Source organism: Oncorhynchus masou, unplaced genomic scaffold (assembly GCF_036934945.1).
Source record: "Oncorhynchus masou masou isolate Uvic2021 unplaced genomic scaffold, UVic_Omas_1.1 unplaced_scaffold_1801, whole genome shotgun sequence".
NCBI lineage: Eukaryota > Metazoa > Chordata > Actinopteri > Salmoniformes > Salmonidae > Oncorhynchus > Oncorhynchus masou.
This window is the reverse complement of record NW_027008216.1, coordinates 12,060-35,698: the sequence shown is the minus strand read 5'-3', so window position 1 is coordinate 35,698 and position 23,639 is coordinate 12,060. Positions and strand designations below refer to the sequence as shown.

General features: G+C 43.9%; 1 pseudogene; it reads left to right on the top strand.

The window, feature by feature from the left end:
* The window catches only part of LOC135532287 (kazrin-like), a 49,858-nt pseudogene extending 28,749 nt beyond the window's left edge, over nucleotides 1-21,109 (top strand).
* Nucleotides 21,110-23,639: the final 2,530 nt, after the last annotated feature.

Genomic DNA, 23,639 nt, shown 5'->3' with positions numbered 1-23,639 from the left:
ATTTTGGCCGGGCGGCTAGCTCTAGGAAGAGTCTTGGTGGTTCCAAAATTCTGCCATTTAATAATGATGGAGGCCACTGTGTTCTTGGGGACCCTCAATGCTTCAGAAATGTTATGGTACCTTTCCCCAGATCTGTGCCTCGACACAGTCCTGTCACTGAGCTCTACGGACAAATTCTTCAACCTTAAGGCTTGGTATTTGCTCAACTGTGGGACCTTATACAGACAGGCTTTTGCCTTTCCAAATCATGTCCAATCAATTGAATTTACCACAGGTGGACTCCAAATAAGTTGTAGAAAAATCAAGGATCATCAATGGAATCAGGATGCACTGGAGCTCAATTTTGCAAATAATAACTTATGCAAATAAGGTATGTTTTTTATTTTTAATACATATGCAAACATTTATGATTGATTTGTCATTATATGGTATTGTGTGTAGATTGAGGATTTATTTATTTATTTAATCCATTTTAGAATAAGGCTGTAATGTAACAAAATGTGGAAAAGGGGAAGGTGTTTGAATACTTTCACAATGCACTGTATGTAGAATTCTTTAAACCCTTTTCTTCTATTTTTTAGAATTCAAGAATGTTGCTGTAGATTCCTGAGAATTTAAGCTTAATCAAATTTTCTCAAACCAACAACCATATTATAGCTAAAACAAATGACAAATGACAACTGAAAGAAAATGATAACAAGCAGTCAAAACTCGTACAAAGTGACATCAAATTGCCTTCTCTTGCCCCACATATAAAGGTCTATTTTATTTTAACACATTGCCGATGATCAAAACAATGCAACAATAGCCTAAGGCAAAAAATATAAAGGTCTATTTTTTTAACACATCACCGATGCAGTAAGAAGTGATTTACTTATTAAAGAAGAGGTTGTACTCTTTAAAACTGACACCACACCACATGCCTTACATTATGCAAAGACACTCAGTTTCAAAAAACTATTACAAAAGTATTTAATTTGCAGTAAATTTGACTAAATTACTGATTCAAAATATACCAAGTAAAATATATTATACATTATACAATATTCAGAAAGTATTTCAAAGTCCACACAAAGTAGCTATAAGATTGACAATGATTCTTACTACTATAAGGGAACACTTGCCACTTGCCATTTGCTATATGGTTAGTGAGAAAGTCCATATTGCAAATGTACATACGTGGGGCAAGAGAAAATATACCAAGTAAACTTTTCTAAAATTCGCGGATGGCGTCGGGCCGTGCGGCAGGGCCGGATCTACCGGGAAGTCATCAAATGAACTTTCTCGGACATTCGACATCAAATTTTGGTCATTTTTCCGCTCTCCCGGTAAATCCCACAAGAGGGAATAAGCAATCATATTGCAAATGTACAAAACGTCAAGAATCACGACGGGGCCTTATCTCCAAAACGGAAAATATATTGAAGCCGAAACTTGGTGAGCGTAGATTTGGGCAGTTGGCCCAGAACAAGATGCCTCAACGGTTTTTGAGTTATGGCCATTTTTCTGGGATTAAAGGTAAAAAATGAAAATAGAGAAATAATTTTTCCGCTTCACGTCAAAGTCAAGGAGCCTCAATAAAAATAGTGTCAATAAAAATAGAACTCATCTATCGTCATTTAAGAGAAATTGTACAATGTCAAATTGGTGATGTTCAAAAATAGTTTTTTTTTTTTAAACAGTTACAGATCCAGTTGCAGGGTGTTCATACGAATCTTTTTAAAGTGTGCTGCGGAGCTCTGCGAGATTTCTGTGATTTTCTGAAATAACACACACTCACTAAACCTTCCGTAAATAACTCAGTTCTTAACGTAAAGACTTAAAACTTAGGATTCTGTAAAGGCATACCCCAATCAGGATATGAGTTTATTTATAGCTTCCTGTGCCAACCGGAAGTGCCTTAAATGGTGTCATAGTGGCTGTTTCCAAGGGTTTAAAAGGTCAGATATTTTCAAAACTTCATATGTGTGATTAGGCAACCCCCATGAACTGTAAGTCAGTCATTTCTCCCAACAGATGTCAAAGAAAAGCTCTCTCTCACACACACATACACACACACAGCAAGGATGGAGTGACAAAGTGCGGTGCTTAAAGACACACAGAGCCTGCAATGGCATTTCCATATTCTCTAGGCCGTAATGAGTTTAACGAGATGCCCCGCTTGACCGTAGCTCGCTCTAAGTGCAGTGACCGTGAAAAAAAGTAGGCCCAAAATTAAGCCTGGCCCTAAATGTCATTTGCTTTTGGGTGACAGTGAGAGAACCGTTAGGGTGAGAAGCACAATTCGACCTCAGGTATTCCTGAGCCAACCGGAAGTGCCATAATTGGTGTCACAGGGGCTGTTTCGAAGGGTTAAAAAAGTCAGATCTTTCCAAAACTTCATATGTGTGATTAGGCAACCCCCATGAACTGTAAATCAGTCATTTTTTCCCAGAAAATGTCAAAGGAAAACTAAATCACACAGACACACAACTTGGAAGGAGGGATGTGTTGGGGTTCGTAGAGACAGACAGTGCCTGCAATAGTTAGCTTTGTTCGAGCTAAAAAATAACTGTCAGACCTAGAGTTCTGAAACTTTAGAAACCTGTTCTAGACCTCAGGTCGATAGTGCGTGGTGAGTTATGTGGCTCTAGAAGGTTCTCGAGCCGAGAAACAACCTTGTACATTTGCAATGACTTCAATTCATTTTGACCATTACGAAAATGACGACATTTAGAAAAGTCTCAGACACAAGACTAGGTGCATTGAAACCGGCTCGGCCCATAGAGACGGACCCCAACGTTTCTGTCCGATAGCTCATTCAAGGACCCCATAGCAAGGCATGGAAAAAAGTGGATTTTCAGCACCAATTAGGGTTTTGCTCGGGCACCGAAGGACCTATCGAGCCGAAACTCGGCATTCGGGGTCGCCTCACATAGGCCTACACATAATGTCCGAACTGGATCCGCAGCTAGAACGTAACTATGTGTTTTACGTTTTTTATTATGTTTTAAACTGAAGGCGCTGTGAATTATGGGCCTGCTCTGACATATGTGATAGTTGGCTTCTAAATGAGTTGGAAAAAGTGGGTTTGGTGTTAATTGATATCAGTTTGGTGTCAGAATGACATCTAATTGACTGATGGACACTGACTTGCTAGTTGACTTTTGTACATTTGCAATATGTTTAAACGGAGAGGGACCATCACCAAAATGGCATTCTGAAATCAACAAAACAAATGGCATCACCATAGTCTCCAGACTGTGCCGAGTTCAACGAGACGCCCCGCTTGACCGTAGCTCGCTCTGAGTGCAGCGACCTTGAAAAAAAGTAGGCCCAAAATGAAGCCTGGCCCTCAACGTCATTTGCTTTTGGGTGACAGTGAGAGAACCGTTAGGGTGAGAAGCACAATTTGACCTCAGGTACGTTCCTAAGGTCCTCCCGATCCGTGCAAGCCTAACCTTGACTGTGTGGCATTAACCCTTAACAGTAAAACAGGGATTTTTGATCACACACAATTACATTGACTTCTCTCCCCATAGGAATACATTGCCTGCACCCCTAATTTCAACCGGGGGCCTATGTGGGTTATGAATGCCTTATGAACCTGTCTTCGATGACAGTCCATCAGGCCACTATGAGGTCTACCTGTGTCAATTCTAAGCTTCCTGGACCAACCGGAAGTGGTTAAAATCACCCTAAAAGTGTATATCCATACCCTGCCTGCAGTGCATTCAACCCTGTGTAAATCAGTCAGTTCTTAACGTAAGGACTTAAAACTCAGGATTCTGTAAAGGCATACCCCAATGAGGATGTGTGTTGACTTTTGGGGCTGTTTTGAAAGGGTTAAAAAAGTCAGATCTTTCCAAAACTTCATATGTGTGATTAGGCAACCCCAATGAACTGTAAATCAGTCATTTTTCCCATAAAATGTCAAAGGAAACCTAAATCACACACACACACACACAGCTTGGAAGGAGGGACACATTGGGGTGCGTAGAGACATACACTGCCTGCATTAGTTTACATTTACATTTACATTTAAGTCATTTAGCAGACGCTCTTATCCAGAGCGACTTACAAATTGGTGAATTCACCTTATGACATCCAGTGGAACAGCCACTTTACAATAGTGCATCTAAATCATTTAAGGGGGGGGGAGGGGGTGAGAAGGATTACTTTATCCTATCCTAGGTATTCCTTGAAGAGGTGGGGTTTCAGGTGTCTCCGGAAGGTGGTGATTGACTCCGCTGTCCTGGCGTCGTGAGGGAGTTTGTTCCACCATTGGGGGGCCAGAGCAGCGAACAGTTTTGACTGGGCTGAGCGGGAACTGTACTTCCTTCCCTTTAGTTATTAACCTTGTTGGAACTTTTAAAGAACCGTCAGACCTAGAGTTCAGAAACTTTAGAATCCTGTTCTAGACCTTAGGTCGATAGTGCGTGGTGAGTTACGTGGCTCTAGAAGGTTTCTCGGACTGAGAAACAGCCTTGTACATTTGCAATGACTTCAATTCATTTTTGCATCACGAAAATGATGACATTTAGAAATGTCCCAGAGTCGCAAGACTAGGTGCATTGCGACCGTCTCAGCCCATAAAGATGGACCCCAACGTTTCTGTCCGATAGCTCATTCAAGGACCCCGTAGCAAGTCATGGGAAAAAAATGGATTTTCAGCACCAATTAGGGTTTTGCTCGGACACCAAATGACCTATCGAGCCGCAACTTGGGATTCGGGGTCGCCTCAGCTAGGCCTACACATGACATCTGAACTGGACCCGCAGCTGGAATGTAACTACGTGTTTTATGCACGTGCATTTGCAATATGATTCTATAGTGAAAAAACATCACCAAATGGACATGATGAAATCAACACAACGAGTGATGGAAAGGAACAACTCACTGCCCGGCCATCCTGTGTTCATCAGGCCAGTCAATTTTGCATTTCTTCAGGATTTTTGAGCACGTCAAATTTCTTGTTTCATGTTATTTGGCCAACGAAAAAGTGACTTGACTTTGACTTCCTATGAAATCATATTGCAAATGGACAAAACATATTCCTTATGCGCAAGTTTTAAAAAATTATTACAAATAATGATAATAAAATTGGACAAAAGTATATTCATACAGTTCTTACACGTGTTTTTGACCAAAAAATCTAAAGAATTTCAAAAAAACGGTCCAGAAAGCAATTTTTTAAGGGGTTGCTAGGTTATGGATTTTTTTTCCACTTGGATGTTGACTTGGGTTGCATTTGCAATATGAAAAACCACGGTGTCGCGTGCTCGCCACCTGTTGGATTTTCAAAGCGTTACACCTGGCATTTGCCATATGGCATTTGCATTCAACTTTACACGAATCAACGCCGAATTCAGTGGTATTGGACACCGTGTATATGGTTTGTCCAATGCCAATGACTTCCCATTCATTTTTGTCCATTTCAGGAGGTAGTTCCCTTATGTACAAATGCAAACAACTACTTCAAAATGTAGATAACCTCTCTCAATAACATTTAGTACAGACCAGGCCTGGCACACTTTGCCCTGCGTCTACTCCGAATGTACACTACGCACCTCAATCAGACCTCTTCTCCCTCCTACATCCGATAACCGTCCATCAATCCGGATGGTTAAGGCTATGAGTGAGAAGAGATCCGTCAGTAGTTCCCAGTCTGCAAACTCGTCCTTTACCCCCGCCGATAATCCTCGCAGGAACGTGTCGATCACAGCTTCAAGGGTTCCAGGTACCCTCCACTGCATAGTCTGCCACATTGAGGGAGCCCTGCCGAAGCTGGAGTAACTTCCGGGCAGCCTCTCTCCCGGACACCGGAACCTCAAAAACCTTTCTCACCTCCACCGCGAATACCTCCAGACTGAGGCAGACAGCGGAATGTTGCTCCCACACTGCCGTGGCCCAGGCGAGTGCCCTCCGGGCATCAGCACAATAATGTACGCTATCTTCGAGCTGTCCAAGGGGAATGAAGAAGGCTGCAGCTCAAAAACGAGGGAGCACTGGGAGAGAAAGGCTCGGCAGGATCTGAAATCTCCTTCGTAACGCTCCAGGGGTGGTAAGCAAGGTTCACAGGAAACCGGGGTGATGGCGCCTGCTACCAGCCTGGTTATTGAGGAGCTGGGAGGTTACAATCATGGTAGGCTGCCTTAGTAGGCAACCCACGGAATTGCTCCCACAAAGTGTCCAATGCAAGGTCATGACGTTCGGCCACATCCTGGAACCCTTCCATCAGACCACAAAGCATCTCCTAGCATCTCCTTCGGAGGAGATGGTGTGGTGGAGGTGGTCCAAGTGTGCTGGGTCAGTCATGGCCAGTTCGTACTATCAGGAAAAGAGACTAGGGGAAAAACAGGAGCTGAGACAACTCTGGTAGACTTGAACAGACAGGAAACACAGTCTCACCTGTACCAACCAAGTTATCATGACAGGACATGCTAATCTGGGAGCTATTCCCCATTATTCACAGCATCAAACATCGACAACACCAAGCATGTGCTGTTTCCTTATTTCACTCACCTCGACATCATCGCTTTTCAAAGTGCGAGGACCTCTCCAAATCCGTATCACCAACCAACACAGATACAGCCTCTTTCACAGTGAAAAGTTGTCCCCTTCGGCCCCATCATTTTGAGTAAAAAAAAAACATGTAGAAAAGTTAAATGACAGCATACCCTGTTTCTGGTTTCTGATTGTTAGCAAGTTAATTAAAACCTCTTGAAACTCCCCATCCCGGATCCGGGATTGTGACTAAGCCTCAGGCTCATTAGCATAACGCAATGTTAACGATTTCTGAAAATTGCAAATAAAATTAAAATAATGCGTTTGCTCTCAAGCTTAGCCTTTTCTTAACAACACTGTCATCTCAGATTTTCAAAATATGCTTTTGAACCATAGAAATTGACTAATTTGTGTAAGAGTATGCAAAGCTAGCATAGCATTTTGTGTAGCATGTAGCACGCAACATTTTCACAAAAGCCAGATAACCAAATAAATAAAATCATTTACCTTTGAAGAGCTTCTGATGTTTTCAATGAGGAGACTCCCATCCACATACCAGATGCGCAGTGTTTCCTGAAAGCGTCTGTGTGTAGGAGAAATCGTTCCGTTTTCTACATTGCGCCTGGCTACCGAAACGAACTGAAAATGCAGTCACCTACAACGTGAAACTTTTTCCGGATTAACTACATAATATCGACCGAAACATGGCAAACGTTGTTTGGAATCAATCCTCAAGGTGTTTTTTCACATATCTCTTCATTGACATGCAGTTCGTGGAAGCTTGCTTCTCTCTCTGTGCCCCATGGAAAAATACTGGCAGGTGACTTTTGCGCACCAATTTCGGCGCAGGACACCGGGCGGACACGTGGTAAATGTGGTCTCTTATGGTCAATCTTCCAACGATCTGCCTACAAATACGTCACAATGCTGCAGACACCTTGGGGAAACGACAGAAAGGGCAGACTCATTCCTCTTGCGTTCACAGCCATATAAGGAGATCATGAAAGACAGAGCCTCAAAAATCCTTGTCATTTCCTGGATGCCAAGTCATCTTGGTTTTGCCTGAAGCTCACGTTAAAGGGCACGCACAGAAGACATTTGTATTTCTGGACACGTCAGAGTGTTTTCTTTCGAACAGTAGCAATTATATGCATAGTCGAGCATCTTTTTGTGACAAAATATCTTGTTTAAAACGGGAACGGTTTTCTTCCAAAAATGAAATAGCGCCACCATAAGTGTAAGAGGTTAACAAGGTTGTTAGCAAGTTAATTTTGCAATATTGACACAGATATTCTTGTTAGAAAAACAAGGCAGTTTGAGGCCACTATAGTAATTTAAAGATAGGCCAGCGACGGTAGCTAGGGTTTCTACAGAGTTAAAAATTAAAATCTGAAATGTCTTGAGTATTCAACACCTTTGTCATGGCAAGCCTAAATAAGTTCTGGAGTAAAAATAAAATATACTGGAGTTGTTTTAACCCCTTAAAAATCTATGGCAATACTGGGAAATGGTTGTCTAGCAATAATCAACAACCAATTTGGCAGAAGTTGAAGAATTTTGAAAAAAATAATTGGCAGGTGTGGAAGCTATTAGAGACTTACACGGAAACACTCACAACCGTAATCACTGCCAAACGTGCTGCTACAAAGTATTGACTAATGTAATTTAGATATTCCTGTATTTCATTTGCCAAAATGTCTAAAAATATGTTTTCACTTTGCCATTATAAGTGTGTGTAGTAAATGGGGATTTAAAACATGTTTTTAATACATTTTGAATTCCGGTTGTAACAATACTGTATGGATGTAGGGCTGTATGGAATACTTGTCACGACTTCCGCCGAGGTTGGCTCTCCTGCCTGTTCGGGCGGTGCTCGGCGGTCGTCGTCAACGTCCTACTAGCCACTACCGATCCCTTTTCGTTTGTCTGTTGGTTTTGTCTGATTGGTTTCACCTGTGTGTATTTTAGTTTATTAGTGTCTGTATATGTAGTAGGTTGTCCCGCCCTAGTTTTGTGCGGGATTGTTTTGTCTTCATGTCATTTGGTGGAGTACTTGTGGTTTTTATTCTCCGGTCATTTTATGATCCTGTGTTGGATCATTCACCCTGTGTGTTGGGTTGACCGTCGTCTTTTGTACATCGGAGAATAAACTGTCTATTACTGTACCCTGCTCTCTGCGCCTGATTCCACCCACCTTGGTACTTCATGACAATACTGTAAGTGAAGGGGTGTGAATACTTTCTGAGGGTGCTGTTTACTTCCATATTTTTTTTGCTGGTTCTGGGCTGCCTTCATGGAGTGATTTTGTTTATTATGTTAGTTTCTAGGCCAAACCGTTCGGATGCTACAGACTGACAGATTTCCGGGATGTCTCATGGTCTGACACACCCCCCACCTACTGATGTTCCCAGAATCTCTATGTTAACCAAGGTTTTTTTTAAAAATGTAACCTCAGTAGGGTAGAGAGAGGAAAAGGGGGGGGGGAGAGGTATTTATGACTGTCATAAACCTATGTCATAAACCTAGGCCAACGTCATGACACCGTATTGCTTCAGTAGGTGTGATACTGTCTAAATCAATGCTCGAGAAGTGCTTTGTCACAAAATGGCTGCTGAACTTCACCCTGGTGGGTAATTAGGTACGATTGTTAGTACCCACAAACAAATTACATTTTATAAATGACTCATATAGCAAACATAACATTTTCATGAGCACTAGATGTTTCACAGATAATCTTAAACTTTCGTCAGACTCTCTTATAGCAATTTTGTTGATAAATCACCGTTTTGTATTGTGTCGATGAAAGCATAACTTATGAAATACACAAAATAAATGTAATTATTATTACGTGTAGAGGGGTGTATCGCAAAGTAGACAAATATCTTTGCTAAACATTCAGATAACTGTTGATTTCAGCACTGTAACGTCTGCTTCCAACTCACACTCTCTGAAACACATAGATCCCCTGAACACAGCTCACTCTTCAGATCCCAATCACCTGAATTCTGATCACCTGAATGTCATTTACCCACACAATTTAGTTAAGTTCAATGAACCCCATCATTGTGAGGTTTTGTTTGTTTTTGTACACATTCTATTAAGAGCGCTGTTTTTTCCCCATATTAGTCCTCCCGTCTAACGTAGTTTTTGGCCATCCTCACTAACAACATTTTTTGCCTATTCCCTGGCTGTACTTTTGCCAATCAGATTTCTTGTCATCAACCTCTTGTCTGATCTCCCGGACTGCGTTATTAGCCTTTTTCCCTGCATGTACTGTTACCTTTTTGGATTCCTTGTTTATGAACTTCTGCCTGTCCCTGGACACTGCTACCTGCCTCCTCCTGTGGTCCTTCACAAAATTATCACCTGCTGCATCCTGCGCTTGAAACCAGCACTCTGTCTCCCATCATACTCATTAGAAGCACAAAGTCAAATACACCATTTAATTTCAAAATCATTCTTTCTCTATGAACTAGAAAATAAGGAGTTGTTTAAAGAATATTTAGTACATTGGAGGTTTGAATGTCACTTCAAAAACCCCTAGAGTTGATGTCCGTGCCCCTGCAAAAATCAAATTAGCATAATACAAACATTCCCATCAAAATCCGTCTGTTTACTGTAAGTTAGAGATATGTTTTTTTTCATGGGCTGCATCTCAATCCCCCGCATTCGCCAATGGCGACCTTCCGTACCTGCGTTGGAAGGTGGCTGAGCTACAGCTATGGTCCTTGTTTGTAAACCCACTGCCACTCTCCCACCTTCCAAAACCCCCCTGCTCATATCTTTCCTCCCACTCCCCCTCGCCCACCTATCCAGACTCAGACAGTCTCTCAAGCCCCACCCGCCTCAGTCTCAGCCTTTCTGATGGGGAGGATCAGCTGGACCGCCCCAAGCAGGTGGAGCTTGCCCGGGGAATACCCATGTTGCTGTGGAGGGCAGGCACCGTGCAAGCCTGGCTGGAGGTAGTCATGGCGATGCCCATGTACATTCGCGGCTGCTCTGAGAATTTGAAGAGTGGCAAGGTAAGACCCGAGAGGGCACCAAACTGTAGGAAGACTTAGGCCAGTATTCAGTCAATCAAATCCATGTGACTTTCCAAAAGCTCGTTCAGAGGTGGAATTATTTGATTTTCACATCAGCTTGTCCTGCCGGTCGAGCAAGACACTTAATACAGAGATTGACGGTCTGGTTACTGCGTTGGAGCCTGGAGACTTATCAGCCTGGTTTGCTCTCAGAACTGAACAAGTCACATCAAGAGATTATCAGTTTTTAAATCAAATGTCAATTTCCGCCATCCAGTGCATGCTGTGGCGCAAATCAAAGGCACTTGTGAAATTGGAATTCTGAAATCCACTATCAACAATCGGTTGAATGTGATTTGACCTTTGACCCCTGTGCAGGTGTTGCTGGGCCTGTCAGATGACGACCTGGAGCTTGGGTTAGGGATCACCAGCTCCATGCACCGCAGGAAGCTCCAGCTGACAATCAAAAACTACAGGGACGCCGAAAATCGGCAGGGGGTGAGATGCTCCGCTCCTCATACAGCTTCTCACACTAAAACCACAGATCTAAGATCCAGATAACCTTAACCATTAGGTACATGAATATCTGACCCTGTATCAACCGTTAAAGGTGACCTCTATCTACTACTCTCATCTGCAATGGTATCAGACACACATATACCGTTGTGGCTTGCTCCCTCTAGTGTGAGATGGCCCTCTGCTGGTCAAACATGACTATAACTATTCTAACACTGCATAACACCACAGGTTATTGGTAACAAGCACAATCATGTAAGCAAGGTTAGACAATGATCAGAGACAGAGATACAGGGTTTGAGATTCAGATTTGGAATTTGAGCTGCCTCCACCAAGCGTTCCAAGGCAATTAAAGAATGCATATGCAAACCAGAATGTGAATTAGAATATCACTTTCTTGCAGTGTTGGGGTCAATTTCAGTCTATTGAATTGGACATGGCATTTCCCCATAGGAATTCAATGAAATCCCTGGATTTGGGATTGAATTGACCCCAGCTCGGGTGTCATGGAAGATACAGTTGAAGCCAACTACATTTCACAATTCCTGACATTTAATCCTAGTAAAATTTTCCTGTTTTAGGTCAGTTAGGATCACCACTTTATTTTAAGAATGTGAAATGTCAGGTTAATGGTAGAGAGAATGATTCATTTCAGCTTTTATTTCTTTCATCACAATCCCAGTGTGTCAGAAGACTACATACACTCAATTAGTATTTGGTAGCATTGCCTTTAAATTGTTTAACTTGGGTCAAACATTTTGGGTAGCCTTCCACAAGCTTCCCACGGTAAATTGGGTGAATTTCCTCCTGACAGAGCTGGTGTAACTGAATCAGGTTTGTTTCCATAGTCAAGTTGTATTCTGATTGTAAACTGACGGTTGTCGATGTATCATTAGTGACCAGAAACAAACATCTTCATCTGCTTGTAATCTGTTTCCATCTCCTCCTATATTTTCTTCTCATCTTCTCCTCCTATCTTATCTCTTCTCATCTCTTCCAATGTCCTGTCATCTCTTCTCATGTTTTCTTCTTCTTCTCATCTCTTCACATTGCAGGCTGTCAAAGGCTGCAGACATGGACCGCCACTGGGTGGACAAGGCCAGGCTGAACGACGTGGGGCTTCCGCAGTACTTCCACACACACCTGGTGGACGGGCGCATGCTCAACTCTCTGACACAACGTGATCTGGAGAGGTCCCTCGACGTCACCAAGAAGGCCCACCAGGTCAGCCTGCTGCTGGGCATCGAGCTGCTGCACACGCTCAACTTTGACAACGAGGTAGGTAGCCATACAAACAGCAACACACATCCATATAGATATATCCCAGATGGCGTAGCAGTGCAGACGTGTTTTGTCGTTGTCCAGTGTAAACTTTGTATTTTTTAGTCTTTTTTGTATATATTTGAATATTTTTCAAACTCTTTTTCCATTTTTAAATTAAATATACCTTCGGTTAACCCGCCTCACGCAATGTGATACTGATCTGCTATTTTCAGACCTTATAGCTAGAACCTCCATCAGAAGCTAGATATCAGATGCTAACCAGCTAATTAGCTACTAGCTATTTACATTTACATTTTACATTTAAGTCATTTAGCAGAAGCTCTTATCCAGAGCGACTTACAAATTGGTGAATTCACCTTCTGACATCCAGTGGAACAGCCACTCTCTAAATCATTTAAGGGGGGGTGAGAAGGATTACTTTATCCTATCCTAGGTATTCCTTGGAAGAGGTGGGGGTTTCAGGTGTCTCCGGAAGGTGGTGATTGACTCCGCTGTCCTGGCGTCGTGAGGGAGTTTGTTCCACCATTGGGGGGCCAGAGCAGCGAACAGTTTTGACTGGGCTGAGCGGGAACTGTACTTCCTCAGTGGTAGGGAGGCGAGCAGGCCAGAGGTGGATGAACGCAGTGCCCTTGTTTGGGTGTAGGGCCTGATCAGAGCCTGGAGGTACTGCGGTGCCGTTCCCTCACAGCTCCGTAGGCAAGCACCATGGTCTTGTAGCGGATGCGAGCTTCAACTGGAAGCCAGTGGAGAGAGCGGAGGAGCGGGGTGACGTGAGAGAACTTGGGAAGGTTGAACACCAGACGGGCTGCGGCGTTCTGGATGAGTTGTAGGGGTTTAATGGCACAGGCAGGGAGCCAACAGCGAGTTGCAGTAATCCAGACGGGAGATGACAAGTGCCTGGATTAGGACCTGCGCCGCTTCCTGTGTGAGGCAGGGTCGTACTCTGCGGATGTTGTAGAGCATGAACCTACAGGAACGGGCCACCGCCTTGATGTTAGTTGAGAACGACAGGGTGTTGTCCAGGATCACGCCAAGGTTCTTAGCGCTCTGGGAGGAGGACACAATGGAGTTGTCAACCGTGATGGCGAGATCATGGAACAGGCAGTCCTTCCCCGGGAGGAAGAGCAGCTCCGTCTTGCCGAGGTTCAGCTTGAGGTGGTGATCCGTCATCCACACTGATATGTCTGCCAGACATGCAGAGATGCGATTAGCCACCTGGTCATCAGAAGGGGGAAAGGAGAAGATTAATTGTGTGTCGTCTGCATAGCAATGATAGAAGAGACCATGTGAGGTTATGACAGAGCCAAGTGACTTGGTGTATAGCGAGAATAGGAGAGGGCCTAGAACAGAGCCCTGGGGGACACCAGTGGTGAGAGCGCGTGGCGAGGAGACAGATTCTCGCCACGCCACCTGGTAGGAGCGACCTGTCAGGTAGGACGCAATCCAAGCGTGGGCCGCGCCGGAGATGCCCAACTCGGAGAGGGTGGAGAGGAGGATCTGATGGTTCACAGTATCGAAGGCAGCCGATAGGTCTAGAAGGATGAGAGCAGAGGAGAGAGTTAGCTTTAGCAGTGCGGAGCGCCTCCGTGATACAGAGAAGAGCAGTCTCAGTTGAATGACTAGTCTTGAAACCTGACTGATTTGGATCAAGAAGGTCATTCTGAGAGAGATAGCGGGAGAGCTGGCCAAGGACGGCACGTTCAAGAGTTTTGGAGAGAAAGAAAGAAGGGATACTGGTCTGTAGTTGTTGACATCGGAGGGATCGAGTGTAGGTTTTTTCAGAAGGGGTGCAACTCTCGCTCTCTTGAAGACGGAAGGGACGTAGCCCAGCGGTCAGGGATGAGTTGATGAGCGAGGTGAGGTAAGGGAAAGGTCTCCGGAAATGGTCTGGAGAAGAGAGAGGGGATAGGGTCAAGCGGGCAGGTTGTTGGGCGGCCGGCCGTCACAAGAAGCGAGATTTCATCTGGAGAGAGAGGGGAGAAAGAGGTCAGAGCACAGGGTAGGGCAGTGTGAGCAGAACCAGCGGTGTCGTTTGACTTAGCAAACGAGGATCGGATGTCGTCGACCTTCTTTTCAAAATGGTTGACGAAGTCATCTGCAGAGAGGGAGGAGGGGGGGAGGGGGAGGAGGATTCAGGAGGGAGGAGAAGGTGGCAAAGAGCTTCCTAGGGTTAGAGGCAGATGCTTGGAATTTAGAGTGGAAGAAAGTGGCTTTAGCAGCAGAGACAGAGGAGGAAAATGTAGAGAGGAGGGAGTGAAAGGATGCCAGGTCCGCAGGGAGGCGAGTTTTCCTCCATTTCCGCTCGGCTGCCCGGAGCACTGTTCTGTGAGCTCGCAATGAGTCGTCGAGCCACGGAGCGGGAGGGGAGGACCGAGCCGGCCTGGAGGATAGGGGACATAGAGAGTCAAAGGATGCAGAAAGGGAAGAGAGGAGGGTTGAGGAGGCAGAATCAGGAGATAGGTTGGAGCAGGTATGAGCAGAGGGAAGAGATGATAGGATGGAAGAGGAGAGAGTAGCGGGGGAGAGAGAGCGAAGGTTGGGACGACGCGATACCATCCGAGTAGGGGCAGTGTGGGAAGTGTTGGATGAGAGCGAGAGGGAAAAGGATACAAGGTAGTGGTCGGAGACTTGGAGGGGAGTTGCAATGAGGTTAGTGGAAGAACAGCATCTAGTAAAGATGAGGTCGAGCGTATTGCCTGCCTTGTGAGTAGGGGGGAAGGTGAGAGGGTGAGGTCAAAAGAGGAGAGGAGTGGAAAGAAGGAGGCAGAGAGGAATGAGTCAAAGGTAGACGTGGGGAGGTTAAAGTCGCCCAGGACTGTGAGAGGTGAGCCGTCCTCAGGAGAGGAGCTTATCAAGGCATCAAGCTCATTGATGAACTCTCCGAGGGAACCTGGAGGGCGATAAATGATAAGGATGTTAAGCTTGAAAGGGCTGGTAACTGTGACAGCATGGAATTCAAAGGAGGCGATAGACAGATGGGTAAGGGGAGAAAGAGAGAATGACCACTTGGGAGAGATGAGGATCCCGGTGCCACCACCCCGCTGACCAGAAGCTCTCGGGGTGTGCGAGAACACGTGGGCGGACGAAGAGAGAGCAGTAGGAGTAGCAGTGTTATCTGTGGTGATCCATGTTTCCGTCAGAGCCAAGAAGTCGAGGGACTGGAGGGAGGCATAGGCTGAGATGAACTCTGCCTTGTTGGCCACAGATCGGCAGTTCCAGAGGCTACCGGAGACCTGGAACTCCACGTGGGTCGTGCGTGCTGGGACCACCAGATTAGGGTGGCCGCGGCCACGCGGTGTGGAGCGTTTGTATGGTCTGTGCAGAGAGGAGAGAACAGGGATAGATAGACACATAGTTGACAGGCTACAGAAGAGGCTACGCTAATGCAAAGGAGATTGGAATGACAAGTGGACTACACGTCTCGAATGTTCAGAAAGTTAAGCTTACGTAGCAAGAATCTTATTGACTAAAATGATTGAATTGATACAGTACTGCTGGAGTAGGCTAGCTGGCAGTGGCTGCGTTGTTGACTTTGTAGGCTAGCTGGCAGTGGCTGCGTTGTTGACACTACACTAATCAAGTCGTTCCGTCGAGTGTAATAGTTTCTACAGTGCTGCTATTCGGGGGCTAGCTGGCTAGCTGGCTAGCTAGCAGTGTTGATTAAGTAACGTTACGTTAAAAGAACGACAATAGCTGGCTAGCTAACCTAGAAAATCGCTCTAGACTACACAATTGTCTTAGATACAAAGACGGCTATGTAGCTAGCTAGCTACGATCAAACAAATCAAACCGTTGTACTGTAATGAAGTGAAATGAAAATGTGATACTACCTGTGGAGCGAAGCGGAATGTTGACCGGGTAGTTGAAGTTCAATTCGGTAGACGTTGGCTAGCTGTTGGCTAGCTAGCTAGCAGTATCTCCTACGTTAAGGACGACAAATAGCTGGCTAGCTAACCTCGGTAAATTAAGATAATCACTCTGAGTCTACACACTCTAAACTACACAATTATCTTGGATACGAAGACAGCAAAGACAACTAAGTAGCTAGCTAACACTACACTAATCGAGTCGTTCAGTTGAGTGTAATAGTTTCTACAGTGCTAGTAGACGGTGGACGATAGCTAGCTACTGGGCAGATAGCAGTGTAGACTACGTTAGGACGATGAAATACGATAATTACGCAATTATCTATGATACAAAGACGGCTATGTAGCTAGCTAAGAAGAAATTGCTAAGATTAGACAAATCAAACCGTTGTACTATAATGAAATGTAATGAAAATGTAATGAAAAGTTATACTACCTGCGGACCGAAGTGTAGATGCGACCGCTCGCTCCAACCCGGAACCGGAAATAGTCATTGTTAGCCACTGCTAGTGGCCTTTACCTTTAGACACCAGCTCAGACACCAGCCGCTTTTAGCCTGGATAATACCTGCCTGTCTGCACAGCGCGATATCAACCCTGAGCATATCGGACTGCTTTTCTCCACTACATAGTGGATTCCTAGATTCCTGCTGTAAGCTCAGGACCATTACTCCAGATCATCGCAGCTAGCTAGCTGCTACTGAGTGGCCCAGCCCCAAAGCTAGCCTTGAGCCAGGCCCATCTCCCGGCCTGCTCAATGGACCCTATGATCACTCGACTACACAGCTGATGCCTCCCGGACTCTTCACTAACACGACAAGAAGCTACTACATCACCGGATTCCTGCCGTAAGCTCTGGACCTTTGCATCCAGCTACAATACCTCTTTTGCCAATTGGCCTGGACCCTTTGTCGACAGGGAGACCCACCGGTCCATCACGACTGGTCTGCCGACGGAATTCTGTCCAATGTGCCCTCAACCGGGCCTTTGCCGGATGTCGGTGAAGACGCTTCTGCCAGCCCCAGCCTGGTAACTTTATGAATGCCGTGTCCCCCACTTGCTACCGTAGTAACGACTGCCTAACGGCTTCCCTGTTTCATCTATTGCTGTTCACTGGACCCTATAATCAACTGGCTACACAGCTGATGCCTGCTGGACTGTCAACAACTGAGAGCGTCTGGGTTAACCTCTACATCAACCGAGGAACAGGTTGAGGGTACGGCTAAAGGCTTTCAAAACTGGTTGTCTAGTGCATTGGGGGCAGAGAATAAAAGGAGCAGATTTCTGGCCGTGGTAGAATAGAGTCAGGGCATAATGAACAGACAGGGGTATGGTAGGGTATGGGTACAGTGTAGGTAAACCTAGGCATTGAGTGACGATAAGAGAGGTTGCATCTCTGGAGGCACTAGTTATGCTAGGTGAGATCACCGCATGTGTGGGAGGTGGGACAAAAGAGGTATCTGAGGCATGTTGAGTGGGGCTAGGGGCTCCGCAGTAAAATAAAACAATATCTACCCTAAACAAGAGTATAAAGGCATATTGACATTAGAGAGAGACATACAGCGAGGCATAAAGCAATCACAGGTGTTGATTGGGAGAGCTAGCTAAGACAACCATGGGTAAGACAACAACAGCAAGTAAAATGGAGATGAATGGGCAGAGAGGGTCAGTTAACTTTCTGTCATACTTTACAGGTCTATGCCAAAACAGTTCGAGCTTCTAATTTAAAAAATGTATCCCTCCAGAAATAAGTCTCTCACTATTGCCGCCTGTTATAGACCCCCCTCAGCTCCCAGCTGTGCCCTGGACACGATATGTGAATTGATTGCCCCTCATCTATCTTCAGAGTTCGTTCAGTTAGGTGATCTAAACCGGGACATGCTTAACACCCCGGGCGTCCTACAATCTAAGCTAGATGCCCTCGATTTCACACAAATTATCAATGAACCTACCAGGTACAAACCAAAATCCGTAAACATGGGTACCCTCATAGATATTATCCTGACCAACTTGCCCTCCAAATACACCTCTGCTGTGTTCAAAAAGGATGTCAGCGATCACTGCCTCATTGCCTGCATCCAGTATAGGTCTGCGGTCAAACGACCACCCCTCATCACTGTCAAACGCTCCCTAAAACACTTCTGCGAGCAGGCCTTTCTAATCGACCTGGCCCGAGGATGCAACTTTTCAGGGAAGTTACGAACAAATATACACATGCAGTTAGGAAAGCTAAGGCTAGCTTTTTCAAACAGAAATTTGCATCCTGTAGTAATTAACTCAAAAGGGTTCTGGGACACTGTAAAGTCCATGGAGAAAAAGAGCACCTCCTCCCAGCTGCCCACTGCACTGAGGCTAGGAAACACTGTCACCACTGATAAATCCACAATAATCGAGAATTTCAATAAGCATTTCTCTACGGCTGGCCATGCTTTCCTCCTGGCTACCCCGACCAACAGCTCCACACCCCCCGAAGCTGCTTGCCCAAGACTCCCCAGCTTCTCCTTCACTCAAATCCAGATAACAGATGTTCTGAAAGAGCTGCAAAACCGGGACCCGTACAAATCAGCTGGGCTAGGCAATATGGACCCTCTCTTTCTAAAATTATCCACCGCCATTGTAGCAACCCCTATTAATAGTCTGTTCAACCTCTTTTTAATATTGTCCGAGATTCCTCAAGATTGGAAAGCTGCCGCGGTCATCCCCCTCTTCAAAGGGTTGACACTCTAGACCAAAACAGACCTACATCCATCCTGCCCTGCCTTTCTAAAGTCTTTGAAAGCCAAGTTAACTTCTTGAGTGTAGGGGCAGTAATTTTGTTTTTGGCTAAAAAAACATACCCATTTGAACCTGCCTATTTCTCAGGCCCAGAAACTAGAATATGTATATACTTGTCAGATTAGGATAGAAAACACTCTAAAGTTTCTAAAACTGTCCAAATATTGTCTGTGAGTATAACAGAATTGATATTGCAGGCAAAAATCTGAGGAAAATCCAACAAGGAAGTGCTGTTTTTCCTGAAAGCTCTCTGTTCCATTGGATGTCTTTACTCCATTTAAAAGGATATCAATCAGATTCCTTTTCCTATGGCTTCCTCAAGCTGTGAACAGTCTTTATACATAGTTTCATGCTTTTATTTTGAAAAATTAGCGAGAAAGAACCCATCGCGTCAGTGGATGGCTGTCTTAGCTAGCTCTCCCAATCAACAGAAGAGTTTTTCATGCGCAACAGCCATTTTCTCACTCTCGCTTATGGAAGAAGCTACATTCCGGTTGACATATTATCGATTATATATTGTAAAAACAACCTGAGGATTGATTATAAAAAACATTTGACATCTTTCTACGCACTTTACGGATACTATTTGGAATTTTCATCTGCAATGTCGTGACCACTCGAGCCTGTGGATTTCTGAACATAATGCGCCAAACAAATTGAGGTATTTTGGATATAAAAATAATCTTTATGGAACAAAAGGAACATTTATTGTGTAACTGGGAGTCTCGTTAGTGCAAACATCCGAAGATCATCAAAGGTAAGCGATTTAATTTATTGCTTTTCTGACTTTCGCGACCAATCTACTTGGCTGCCAGCTGTTTGTAAAATGTTGTCTACTGAAAGAGATGTTCTTACATAAATGCTTGTTATGCTTTCGCCGAAGAGCTTTATTGAAATCTGACATGCCAGGTGGATTAACAACAAGCTAAACTGTGTTTGCTATATTGCACTCGTGATTTCATGAAAATTGAATATTTTTAATAAAAACCTCCAGATGAGCTTCAATGCCATTACAACACTCCTTCCGTGGCCTCCAACTGCTCTTAAAACGCTAATAAAACTAAATGCATGCTCTTCAACCGATCGCTGCGACCTTATTGCTCTTGTTGGCTGGCCCTCGCTACATATTCTTCTACAGACCCACTGGCTCGAGGTAATCTATAATTCTTTGCTAGGTAAAGCTCTGCTTTATCTCAGCTCACTGATCACCATAGCAACACCCACCCGTAGCACTTGCTCCAGCAGGTATACCTCACTGGTCATCCCCAAAGCCAACATCTCATTTGGCCGCCTTTCCTTCCAGTTCTCTGCTGACAATGATTGGAACGAATTGCAAAAATCGCTGAAGTTGGAGACCTATACCTCCCTCACTAACTTTAAGCATCAGCTATCTGAGCAGCTAACCGATCGCTGCAGCTGTACACAGCCCATCTGTAAATAGCCCATCCAACTACCTACACATAAATAGCTTCTCCTTTTCGGTTTATTGAGAAGTGATTGAAAATACACCCTTTTTTATTGTTGAATTGGAATTTCAGTTTACTTCCTGAATTGACTGACTTCTATTCAAATTAAATGTTATAGATATGTATGTGTACATGTACATGTACTGTAGGCTACAATTCACTTTCTTCACACATACTGACATGAACTCATTTAGTTGTGGATGTGTGTAATCTGTGGTTTAAAGTAGAATTAAAATGGTGAATGTTAATGTGTTTGTGTGTGTGTATGGATGTGTGTGTGTCTTTCAACCCTCAAGACCCTCCAGGCCAGACGGGCTCAGTGAGAGCATCAGATCCCTTGGTATGGACGTGTCATCATGTTGTCAAGTGGGTTCGAGACATTGACCTTAATGTGAGGTCATATAGGGTCACATTCATCCCATTGACTTTGGCACACAAGTACTGTAAGATCATATGTTTTACACTGACTCAGTACCAGTGGTGAACCGTGGCTATTAAGCCAGCAGTGGGGAAAAAATAAATCCTCCAAACTCAAAAATTAAGGAAGATAACAGAAACATAGCATCACTTAATGTTCCCAACTGAATCAAACAGGCCTGAGGCTGAGCCAGGCTTCGGGCTGCCACTCACACAGAGACAGCACCCGCATGGATATTGCTACCAGCAACAACATCCACACTGATTACACAACCTAATGCCATTATTATTGCACTATCACTGGCAACAACAGTGACAAATCAAAGGAATTGAGTGTCACAGGCTTGTGATGCTACCCTGGGGCGGCAGGGTAGCCTAGTGGTTAGAGCATTGGACTAGTAACCGAAAGGTTCCAAGTTCATATCCCCAAGCTGACAAGGTACAAATCTGTCGTTCTGCCCCAGAACAGGCAGTTATCCCACTGTTCCTAGGCCATCATTGAAAATAAGAATCTGTTCTTAACTGACTTGCCTAGTTAAATAAAGGTAAAATAAAATAAAATGCTGAAAGGACAGCAACCCTAATATGCAGCGCATAAAACACATAAGGTGATAGAAAGACAGCAGTCACACACAACATGATGTCAAAAAATAAGCAGCCCATTCACTCTGACATTAGGTCCCAATCATAAGTAGGTCCCAATCATAAGAATATAAAAACACAATCATTAGGCTAAGGATATCCTAATTTAAATTTCCAACTATTACTTTCCATTGCAAACATTTTTTCACGTTTAATGCTACAATGTTTCATGCACAAGTTATTTTCAACGAGATAGAATAGAAAATTATATAGAAAACAGTTCCACTGTTTTGACGATCTTTTGAAAAGTAACTTTTTGTTGAAGGTTAATCTTGAAAAGGGCGAAGCTAACAAATTAGCAACAACATCCTCTTCGATGACACATGCTGCAGCCGCTGCACACTAGCCTAAAACTAAAGCTAGCTCGCTAGACTGTGGGAAAACAACTGCTTGCTATTGCGCAGTAACCTGTCAGCCTTCAAGAAGGCATAAGTTCTTCTTCTTCTACGATATAATGGTGTTCGCAACAATTGGGTGTGCATTCCACCACCTACTGTGCGGATGGATAATAAGGATCCCAAAATGTAAATAATTTGGTTAAAAAATAAATTAAATATCATACAAACGTAAATAGAAATTAACTAAACAAAATGACACTGCTTTTCTGTAAAAATAAAAATAAACGAATTCTAATGATGTCCCGACATATGCTCAGGGTGGAAAACTGTAGCGACAATAGTCCTTGCAGTACTTTTACAATGAAGTATTGGAGCACCAAAAACGTCTATGCTGCAGATATAATGATGTCCAGATTCTTGGAATTCTTACACACTTGTGCTGTACAATTAAACCACTGTGGCTATAAATGCTACAAAATCCCCCTTCTTCACAATGAGTGTATCCAGATCACTTGATTGACTTAAAACATTAGCAATTGGATGCACTGCCATATCTTTTTCAACACTGTGGTCTCTTGCCCTTCAACTCTTTTCACTACCTCCACATAGGAGATTGGCTGCACAGCCCTGATCCTTGACCTCTCTCACCCTAACAGGGCACTCAAGGAAGTCCAGAGTATAATCCCACCACAGTTGTAACATTTTACATTCACAGATTCTTCAATCCCATACTTCTCCCATCCGCAAACATTTGACACATGACCATATCTTTTACAAGTCCCACACTGTAGAGGTTTGGACACAAATGCTCTCGCCGCATACCTCACATATCCAAGCTTCACATGTTCAGGTAGAGAATCCTCAAATAATCAATAGGCTTTTCTCCTTTCTTCCATTTACCATACATGTCAGGTGGCGTGCACGGATCACTCCTGAGATTTTCTGAATGAGGTACACATCATCTACAGTACCAGTCAAAAGTTTGGACAGACCTACTCATTCAAGGGTTTTTCTTTTTTTGACTATTTTCTACATTGTAGAATAATAGTGAAGACATTTGAAAGTGCGAAACAATTCTAAATATATTTTAGATTCTTCACAGTAGCCACCCTTTCCCTTGATGACAGCTTTGAAAACTCTTGGTATTCTCTCAACCAGCTTCACCTGGAATGCTTTTCCAACCGTCTTGAAGGAGTTCCCACATATGCTGAGCACTTGTTGGCTGAATAATTTCACACCCAATTTTTTAGTTTTTGATTTGTTAAAAAAGTTTGAAATATCCAATAAATGTCGTTCCACTTCATGATTGTGTCCCACTTGTTGTTGATTCTTCACAAAATAATACAGTTCTATATCTTTATGTTTGAAGCCTGAAATGTGGCAAAAGGTCGCAAAGTTCAAGGGGGCCGAATACTTTCGCAAGGCACTGTATTATCTAAGTGAGTTTCAGAGATAGTCAGAATATGAATGTCATCTGTTACATGCAAGTTGTTGACATCATGGACCTTGTTTCTTAGGCTACATATGTTAATATGGGCTATTTTTTAAACGTTTCTGTCTTGCTTGATTGTATTTAATGCTTTACTGGGAAGCTTATCAGAGGGAGACTCATGTTATTTATATTGGAGCTGATAGTACAGGGTGAGCTACATATTCTCTGTAGATATCAATGATGTTGCTCTTGATGCTGGTGATTCTCTGATCCACCTCTACGCAGACGACACGATTCAGTATACATCTGTTGGACACTGTGTTAAAACCGGTTTGGGATAGGGGGCAGTATTTTCACGTTCGGATGAAAAGCGTGCCCAGAGTAAACTGCCTTCTA